The 10,359-nt window shown below is 39.9% G+C and overlaps 1 pseudogene; it reads left to right on the forward strand.

Annotated features, from left to right (window-relative positions):
- Positions 1-8,897: 8,897 nt before the first annotated feature.
- On the forward strand, positions 8,898-10,035 carry LOC130829373 (palmitoyltransferase ZDHHC4-like; annotated as a pseudogene).
- The last annotated feature ends 324 nt before the right edge of the window (positions 10,036-10,359 follow it).

Genomic DNA, 10,359 nt, shown 5'->3' on the forward strand with positions numbered 1-10,359 from the left:
ACTACTATATATAAAATAGAAAACAACAAGAAGCTACTGTATAACACAGGGGACTAAATTCAGTATCTTGTAATAAACCATAATGGAAAAGAATATGAAAAAGAACATATACATGTGTATATACATATATATATATATATATAACTGAACCAATTGGCCATACACCAGAAACTAACACAACATTGTAAATCAACTATATTTCAATTTAAAGAATTTAATAGTTCTAAAATTAGATGATAAAATACATGTAACATATTTCATAGACTGTCTGGAACATCTGCAGCACTCAACAAATATTAGCTGTAATTATTACCATCACTTATTAAATTTGTTTCATACACTCACTAAAAAGACAATATTAGGAAGGGATGGGGCAGTTACTCAAGGTTACTGTAAACTTTCCATTTGGTTTCTGTTACTAAAAGTGGCTATTTAAGCCAACCAGGTGTTGAATCTTTGACTGTTGAAGAAAAATTCTGGCATCCCTGCTTCCAATATCAACTGACTCTATAGAGTAAGAAAAGTCACTTTTGCAAAAACAGTCAGCTGAGGAAAATGTCTTAATATCAATAAGCAAGGCAGGAAAATAGTCTGGCATCTCCTCAAAACACTAGAGTTACCACATAACCCAGAAGTTGCAGCCCTAGGTATATACTTGTGAGAAATGAAAACATATGTCTACACAAAAATGTGCACACAAAGGTTCACAGCAATATTATTCATAATAGCCAACAAGCAGAAACATGGCCATCAAATGGTGAATGGATTTTTTAAAATCTGGTAAATTCACATATTGAAATATTATTTGGCAATTTAAAAAAGGACTAATATACACTATGACATGAATGAAACTTGAAAACATTACGCTAAGTGGAAAAAGCCAAACACAAAAGGCTACATATTGTACGATTCTATTTACATGAAGTGTTCAGAATAGGAAAATTCATAGACACAGAGAGCTGATTACTGCTTGTCAGGAGCTGGAGGGAGGGGGAGTGGATGTGACTGCTAATGGGTATGACACGTTAAAGGTGATGCTGGCACAAATCTGTGAATATACTGAAAACCATTAAATTTTATACCTTAAATGGAAGAATTGTATGGTATGTGAATTATATTTCAATAAACCTATTTTATTTTAAATAATAAGCCAGGAGATCAAGGTGGTGTGATGATCTGTGCAGGCCGTGCAATGTGGCCAGCTGTAACAGGGACCCTGCACCAACGAAGCATCAGCCTGAAGGTGTCTGGTGTTGAGCACAACCAACCAGATGTCCTCCTTGAGTCCAGTGCAGGCCAGGAGCATGTCCATTGTAGACACTTCACTAAATAAATGAATGTTACTGGATGTAAAAATCATGTGCTCTGAGGCCTGACTGAATTCAAACCCCAGATCTGCGATTTTTAGCCTTGGGATGTTGGTCAAGTTCCCTAATCTCTGTCTTAGTTTCTTCCTTTGTAATATTAGAGTAAGAATAATTCTTACCTCCTAGGGATATTTAGAGGCTTAAATATATGAGTTAAAATATGCAGAATTCTAGGTAGTCCCTGGTACCTTATAAGGGCTCTATAATTGTTGTTTTTGGAGCAATTAGAATAAATTTTGTTTTGAGATATTTTGGAGAATTTGTGTATATCCCTTGAGATAGCTGAGCTATAGTACCGCAAGGATTGATAACTAGTGACCTGAAATTTTTCTTTTCCAAATTCCAAATTAAATCAGTAATCAAATAATATACTGACTGTGGTTAAGCACCATTCCCCAAAAGTAATTCTTACAAATCCTTAGTCCTTTGTTGAGTAAGAGAACTGGCTTCCAGATATAGTTGTATGTATTTTGGAAAGATATAGTCTCTCTAAAGCCTAAGAAGTAGTGATTTTGTTTTGTGTCAGAACATTTACTTGTATATGCTCATCTGAAAGAGGAATTTTGTGCAGAAGTAATTTATAACATATATGCCTCACTTGATTTCAGAATAACAGTGCAAAAGTATTTGTTTAAATAACAGTTTTGAACAAAGTATGGTTTGACTGCTTCTTTTGAGATCAAGAGGGAGCAAAACAGAGTTTGCTTTCTGGTGACCTCTGTGTATTGCCCTATTAACCTCGATAATAACTATTTATGGGTGGCCTTGGTAAGCACCAGAAAGGCTACCGAAGGACCAATGGATTCACTTGAGTGAGCAGCTTCCCTAACCGCTCAGCATTAAATTTCTTATGGCTAGAACCAAGCTCTCTCCCTGTTAGCCTGGTGTGAAGTGGCAGACCCAACTTTGCCTTTGTTCTTTTCCAGTTCATTCGGAAACACCTTGGACTTCCATTTCACACAGTAAATGACAAACGAACTGCAGTTTTTTATTTGGAATTCTGTATGATATGTTTAGAACGTATCATAGGGTCTTCAAGTGCTTTCATTTACATATTATCCACCTGTTTCCTCTTTATTCCTGCTTTTAATCATTTCCTTCTATGTACAATGATATTGAAGGTTTTTTGTGAATATTTATAGCTCAAATTACCCAATGAAGTATCATTTAAGAGGAAATGCATAATGCTTGTCAACAGGTTGGAGTTTTAGACTCCCACAATGGATCATAGAAAAGTCTGGGCCAAAAGATTCTCTCTGTCTCTCTCCTACGGGCCTGAGTAGGCCTGAATAGCATCTTCTGATTATCTTCCGTCTGCTAAGCCTGTCTTGGTCTTGTTCCCATCCCCAAGTGGCGTGTCAACATGGTGAGACTAAAAGGTATCCTGTTATACTCAAAATGCCATAATCTCTGCCTTGCTCTCACCACTTAGACTCTTGCAAATTGAAACAGAGCAGAATTGGGAAGCCTGCTGGTAAATAAGTTAGAGTATGAAATGAGTAAGTGACTTTGGGGTCCAAAAGAGGACACTACTAATGCACATATCCTCATTTTAATCTCTTCTCCATTAACCTTAATCCAACATACTTTCCTTTTATTCAATGTATCATTTTAAATGGTTTGGGGATAAAATTAAACCTTTGTTGCGCAGTGCAGCATGTTGTTCCTACAAGAGTGGAGGGAGGGACCAGAAAAGATAAGGAGGAGAAAACAGTTGCAATTGAGGAAAGTACTATTTAAATCCATTTTATGTCATCTGCAGCAGGGGGGAGCAAGCCTGTGTAAATAGTTACAATTTTTTTATTCTTGGAAAATCTCAGGGCTGTAATGCAATGTAAATAATGTGAGCTTTTGAGGTTGAGTGTTCATAGTGGCCTTGGTGGAAGAGCGGATGTCAAAAGTCCTATTAGAGCACGTTCCACATGAATCACAGGCTGCCCAATGATTGCAGTGTGTCACGTGACTAAAGTTTAGGCATATTTGCATATATGAGCTGGCAATTTCTGGAAGTTAATAATTTTTCAACCGTTTATTTTGAAAGACTTCACCTCTTCCCTAAAACAGTTCTATCTCCACAAATAATTCAGCCTTTTTTGAAGGCTCTAGGTATCCCACCATCACCCTCAGTATTCATTCCTAATTCGTTAAAAAATATTTATTAAGCATTCACTTTATGTGGGCACCAGTCTAGGCTCAGCTGCTTTTAAGCGTAAACTTCTGCCCTCAAGGAGCTTACATTCTAATGGGAGAGGCATTCCATATTCAAATGAATACATAAATCTAGATGCAATGAAAGGCTTGAAAAATAAATAAAGCAGGGAAGGGGATAAAGGGTGTTAAGTGTGTGGGGAAAAGATAAACTGAGTTGGGGAAATTTATGCAAAGGTGTGAGTGAGGGAAGGAAGGAGACATGGGTGTCTCCGGGTTTCAGATGGGGGAAGCAGTAAGTGCAAGGCCTTGAGCTAGGAAGGAGTTGGGCACATTTGAGGCACAGCAGGAAGGCCAGTGTGGCTGAAGGCAGTGAGGGAGAAGAAAAGTAGAAGAAGGTGAGGTCGAGAGGAAGCCAGCCAAACTAAGCAGAGCCTGTGGGCCACCTGAGGAGATCAATTTAACGCTGATGACATGAGAAGAGTTTGAGCAGGTGCATAACATGATCTCAGGTTTCAAAGGGTTAGTCTGGCAAAAAGCTTGTAAAAGCATATGAGTGGGTGCAGGGACACCAGACAGTGGCATTTCCCAGGGGAAAGATGATGGTGGTTCTGACCAAGGAAGGAGCAATGAAGATGCTAAGAACGGTCAGGTCGAGGAAATTTTTCCAGGCAAAGCCAACAGGATTTTCTCCTGAAGTGCCTGTGGGATTTAAGGAAAAAAAGGGTGTGTGGGGGAGTCAAAGTTTTTGGCCTAAGCAAGTGGGAGAGAGGAAGATTAGAGGAAAAACAGGTTTATGAGGGCTGGAAATCAAGAGTGCAATTTTGACTTTACGGGGTTTGAGTTGCCTATCACACATCCAAGAGAAGCTGTCCAATTAGGTAGTAGATGTAAAAGCTTGACTTTAAGGAATTTGGAGCTGGAGATCTGGGAGTCATAGATAGCCCTTATATTGTTATCTACAACATTTCAAGCCCTCTTCCTCCACAGGGAATTTGGGGAAAATGAATTATAAAAGAATAAGGAGGCAGATAAAAATGATCTCAGTCTTTTAATCACCATCCAGTGCTCAGTCTACTAATCCATTCTTCTTCCCCTCTTCAAGAACATGGTTTAATTTTCAACAAGAGTTTTTGAGGTTTTGAGGGGTTTTCTCCCTTGGTATTTACAGTTCTTGGTACAAAAAACAAAGAATAAATTACAAAAGAAAATACAAAATCTTAAGGATTACCCTTCTGGAAGAAAGCTGTTGATAGCTTAGGAATTTATTTAAAAGGTTAAAAGAAATTTCAAGATTTAAAAAAAATCCATTTTGTTCTTACAGTGAAAAACAGTTCCAGTTGTAATCTTACCAAGCCTTAGAGAGAAAGTGACTAGCAAGTTCTCTACCACATTCTTCTGTCTTTCCCTAAAAACCAGAGTCACTATGTCTTTACCTCAGTCAAGGCCTTCCCCAGTACCGAAGTCAATGTTCAAACAACCGTTATGCCTGGAACCTCAGTCCAGCCATCAGTGGAGCTCATATCAAAAGAGCCAGTCTTGCTCTCCAGTGGGCCAGAATACCAAGTTAGGATGAATCCCAGAGAGGTACACCTTCTTCTTCCTGACACAGTATGTGCAACCAGGCCTCTGCCTCAGTGTTTGTTCCTGGTACACAGATTTGTAATCCTACCTTGAACCCCAGACCATTTGGCTGGTGTCCCAGAATTATATTCAGTACCATAGTTTCACAAGCATCATTGCACACCTAATCTGCTTTGAGACTCGCAATAACCCTGAGAGGTATTACTACTTCCACAGTTACACAGGTAAGACTAGAAATGTACACAAATGTGTACAGAGAGTAAAATCAATGCTAACTAATTGCCAAGTGAGTAACAAGAACCACACAGGCTACAGAAACCCAAATAAGGAAAATGTGGCAAGAGAGAAGGAAAGAGGAAAGGAGTCTTGGATTTTCCTTCCTGCAAGTGAACTTGAGGTTCAATTCTATTATTTTCATAGCATAATATTCTAAAGTGGTTAGGTTTAACTGCCAGGACTTCCATGTCCCATAAACACAACTACATAATCAATCTCCCTCTCAGTATCTCTCCTTCCATCTCTCCCCCTTCTCTTTCTCTCTTTGCTAATTACAGGTTAGTCACAAAAATATGTGGATAAGTTTCAGTCAGACCAAATTTAGTATGAAAGCCTGAAACCTAAATAGGTTACATGCATATGAACAGAAATTTCACTGTATTAGAAGCAGGCTTCAAACTACTACAGAAAGTAAAGGCTGTTTCGGAAAGTATATCACATGAAAAACTCAAGCAATCTGATTCTGGGGTCTCTCACTATTTCTCTATGACCTGAGCACATCAGCCCAAGGCTCTGTCTTTATTTATATGGAAAGGGGGATGGGGAATGCTTTATTAATTACTTTATTCATTGATTCAGGATATTTATTTATTCGCTTATTAGAAAAAGAAGACTCATAATTAACCTTTCCAGACACCAAAGACACTGGCTCTAGGATATTTTTATGTTCTAGGGCAGCTGGTCTAGGTTTATGGCCTTCACATATAAACTGTGTTTCCTGAGTCCCACCACCATGGGGATGAGCTCTCCCTCTCATCTCAGGGAAATCCAGCCAGATTCAAATACCTCACAACTAGTTCTGGGAGTTCTTAGAGGGTCTTCCACTGAGACAGGCTGGAACCTGGGACCTGAGACCCTTTGCTGCAGTGCTTGTACCTGGACAAACGTCTCCTTAAGCACAATACAAAGCAACTATAAGGGGCTGAAAATAACTGCTCGCATGTGCAATTGGGGCAAATTATGAACAGTAAGATACAAAAAAGCGAAAGAGGTATGGGGAGCAAAAGTAGGGTACCACACATGATCCCTGCACACAGCACCAGCAAGGGGGTGGGCAGACCACCTAAGCCACCCCTCTGGCCTGACGCATGGATCCACCCCTACTCTCACCCCATTTAAAGGACCAGCTCACCACTCCCATCCCCCTACCACTGGGGAGCAAGCAAGGGAAACTGTTCCTTGTTTTTACTCCCCTGTGCTGCAGCATGAGTCCCAACAAAGTTTTGCCTGAATTTCTCCTCTGGCCTCTTCAATTTCTACTGGTTAAAGAGTCCAAGAACCTGGGTAGGTAATACCTAAACACACAGAGAACATTTGCAAAAAGTTGATCTTTTATTAAATTAAAAAACAAGTTGAAGTAAGTCTCAGAAAATTTTAAAATAATTTGTATCATCCAGATATTATTCTCAGACTACAATGAAATTAAGTTAGAAGTCATAGCAAAAACATTAATCTTAAGAAATTTACAAAAAAGCTACCAGAAGTAATAAGTAAATTTAGCAATGTCACAGAATCCAAGTTTCATATACAAAAATCAGCTGTATTTCTATATACTAGCAATGAATAATTGGAACTATTGGAATAAAAAAGAATACCATTTGCAGGAAGATCAAATATATGAAATATTTATAAATAAATTTAATAGAATATGTGCAACACCCAAACACTGACAACTACAAAACATTGCTGGGAGAAACTAAGGAAGCTGGAGGTAGCTTTCCCATCAGGAGCCCTTTCGTGGTTGATGGAATGGAGCCAAGGCATGAGTGGCCTGTGGGATCTGGAGCAAGGAGTAAAAGCACACTGGCTTTGCCATCAGTGTTGACAGCAATAGGCGCTATCTCCAGAAATTGTTAGGTGAAATCATCTGAGACCAATCATTCGTCAGCCTACATGGTGTTACTGATCCCAGTTCTTGGACTCTTTAATCAATAGAAATTGATAAGAGGCCAGATGAGGAATTCAAACAAGTCTTTATTGGGACTTTGTTGCTGCAGCACGAGGGAGGGAAATCAAGTAACAGGTTCCTTTGCTTGCTCCCCGAGGGTGGGGGGCAAGCTGGTTCCTTATATGGGATGAGAGGGGTGGATCCATGGGTCAGGCCAGAGGGGTGGCTTAGGCGGTCCGCCCACCCCCTTGGCGGTTTTGTGTGCAGAGATAATGCACAGGACACTGCTTTTGCTCCTGACACCTCAGACCTGGCAGTTGGGTTTTGGCCTTTTTGTATCTTATTGTTCATAATTTGCCCCAACTGCACATGCAAACAATTATTTTTAGTCTTTTATAAGTTTCTTTGTATTCTGTTGCTGGGGGAGACCTTTTCCCAGGTGCAAGCACTCCAGTAAACGGTCCCGGGCCCCAGCCTATCTCACAGATGTAGGTTTTCAGCATGTGAACTTTCTTTTGGACATCTTTCTCTCCTCAGATGCCTCACTTGTTTCTTCTGTGAGCTCACATTTTCAGGGATTATCAGTCTCCCCTGCTGGGAGAGGGATGAGGGTCTTCCTCTTAGTTTGTGCTTTCTTGCCTAGATTAGGGGCTAGGAAGAAATTGAAGCACCTCAGGGCAGGGAGCTTGGTATTGAAGTCTGGATTCAACCACTCTCATATCTCATCCCCATAGTGGATCCTCCCTTCAGGGACACCTCAGAAATTCAACATCAGGCTCTGAGAATTTCTGAGGGCTACTGCTATTTCTGTCTAGTCTGAGAAGGAGTGAGAGGCGTGATTGTTCAGGAACTGGTCAAGCTGACTACCTATCCTGTTACTGACTTCCTATCTTTGCTGGCATCCAGCATCAAGTCCACATTAATTTATTCAAAAATATATATTGAGCATCTACTTGACTCTTGGATTATGTCAGCAAACAAAAGCCCTTGCCCTCATTGAACTTCCAATGTACCTGAGAAAGACAGGCAATAAACAGTAGACATAACAAGTGATTAATCTGTATAGTATGTTAGAAAATGATAAGTTCTATGGGGAAAATACTTGTGAGGCAGTGGCAGGCAACTGGGAATCAGAAGTTGAGGTGTAGCTTTTAACTTAAAGTGGGCTGTCAGAGAAGGCCTCACTGAGAAAGTACAAATTAATTAGTATGTTCATGAGAAAACAAACTCATTTCTTAATTTAAAATACAATGAAATGTATACTTGTATTATACTTAACACTCATAAATTAGAGGAAAGATGGCTTTTTTCATAAAACCAAGATTATTAAACCATTCTGATTTGCCAAAGACTTACCATTATTATGTGGACTTAAATCATTAAGATGTTTCTGAGTAATAATGTCTGTAAAAAATAATTTTTTAAAAAATAATGTATTTACTGTATTAAAACTACTTTTCTCATTTTCTGTGAATCTGGGACATATTAAGATTACGTAAAGATCCCGGCGCCAGACCCAGTTTCCTAGAGGAACAATACCTTCTTGGGTGACAGCTTTGGGTGCCATATGTTGTGCCAGGTATACGACACTGCACAAGAGGGGATCCCGTCTGAATTCTCCATGAAGGTTCGGAGGAGGGAAGCCAGAGCTGCCAGCTGAAATCTATCCAAACAAAAGAAATATGTAGGCTGGGAAGCCTGAGTCACCTCCCCCAGCATGGACTTTCTGGTTCTCTTCTTGTTCTACCTGGCTTTGGTGCTGATTGGTGTTGTTACCATCTGCATCTGCTCGAAAACCCATTGCTCGAAAGGCCTGGTCAGAGGAGGAGCACAGATATTTTCCTATATAATTCCAGAATGCCTTAGGAGAGCCAAGCTAAGATTGCTTCATTACATCTTTCATACACAGAACCACCTTCGTTATCTTACATCTCCTCTCCCAAGGGATAGTTTATACTGAATACAACTGGGAAATATTTTGCCTTTGTCAAGAGCTGGAGTTCTCCTTGTATTTACCTTTTTCTGCCTTATCTGCTGCTGGTCTTAAACCTTTTGTTTGTTTGTTTTATTTTCTTTCTTTCTTTCTTTTTAGCCCTAAGTTGTGTAACCAACCCCCATACCATAACAAAAGCAAACAAATTACTGTTCCTTCAAGTTTATGAATTCAATGAAACGATGTTCCCAAAGAACATGAGGTGCTCTACTTGTGACTTAAGGAAACCAGCACAATCCAAGCACTGCAGTGTGTGTAACTGGTGTGTGCACTGGTTTGACCATCACTGTGTGTAGGTGAACTGCATTGGGGCCTGGAACACCAGGTACTTCCTCTCCTACCTCTTGACATTGACAGCCTCAGCTGGCACCATGGCAGTGGTGAGCACTGTGCTTCTGGTCCAGCTGGTGGTGTTGGACTTGTACCTGGAGACTCACATTGATGACCTTGGACACTTGCAGGTTGTTGACACTGTCTTTCTTATTCAGTACCTGTTCCTGACCTTCACAAGGATTGTCTTCCTATTGGGCTTTGTGCTGGTGCTGAGCTTCCTCCTCGGGAGCTATCTGTGCTTCTGTCTGTATCTGGCCAAAACCAATCAGACTACTGACAGCTGTTACAGAGGGGACTAAGCCTGGTGCCAGCATTGCTCCCACATGGCCTGGCCCCCATCAGCAGAGCCCCAGGTTTACAGGAACATTCACTTCCATGGGCTTTGGAGCAACTTTCAAGAGATCTTTCTACCTGCTACTGCACATTATGAGAAAAAGAAGAAATAAGAATGGGAAGAGTGTTACCACCTTTTAAATGTAGTATACATTTATTTTTTTTAAAAAGATTATATTAAGTGCTTATTTACCTGTATGAAAAAATCAGAACAGTGCTTCTTTAAGACATTATAATCGAATTTATTAATACCCTCTCATATCAATACCTTCCAGAATTTGGAAAGCATTTCCTACTTTCACAATTAAAAGATAGAACTTTTCCAGTTACAGACACTAACAAGCAGGGACATATAAGCACACAGAGAACTTATGGCTTCAGTTTCACACTTCAGGCGAGTCAAGAATAAACACAGAAATACAAAAATTAACTGGCCT

Source organism: Hippopotamus amphibius, chromosome 9 (assembly GCF_030028045.1).
Source record: "Hippopotamus amphibius kiboko isolate mHipAmp2 chromosome 9, mHipAmp2.hap2, whole genome shotgun sequence".
In the NCBI taxonomy this organism is placed as follows: domain Eukaryota; kingdom Metazoa; phylum Chordata; class Mammalia; order Artiodactyla; family Hippopotamidae; genus Hippopotamus; species Hippopotamus amphibius.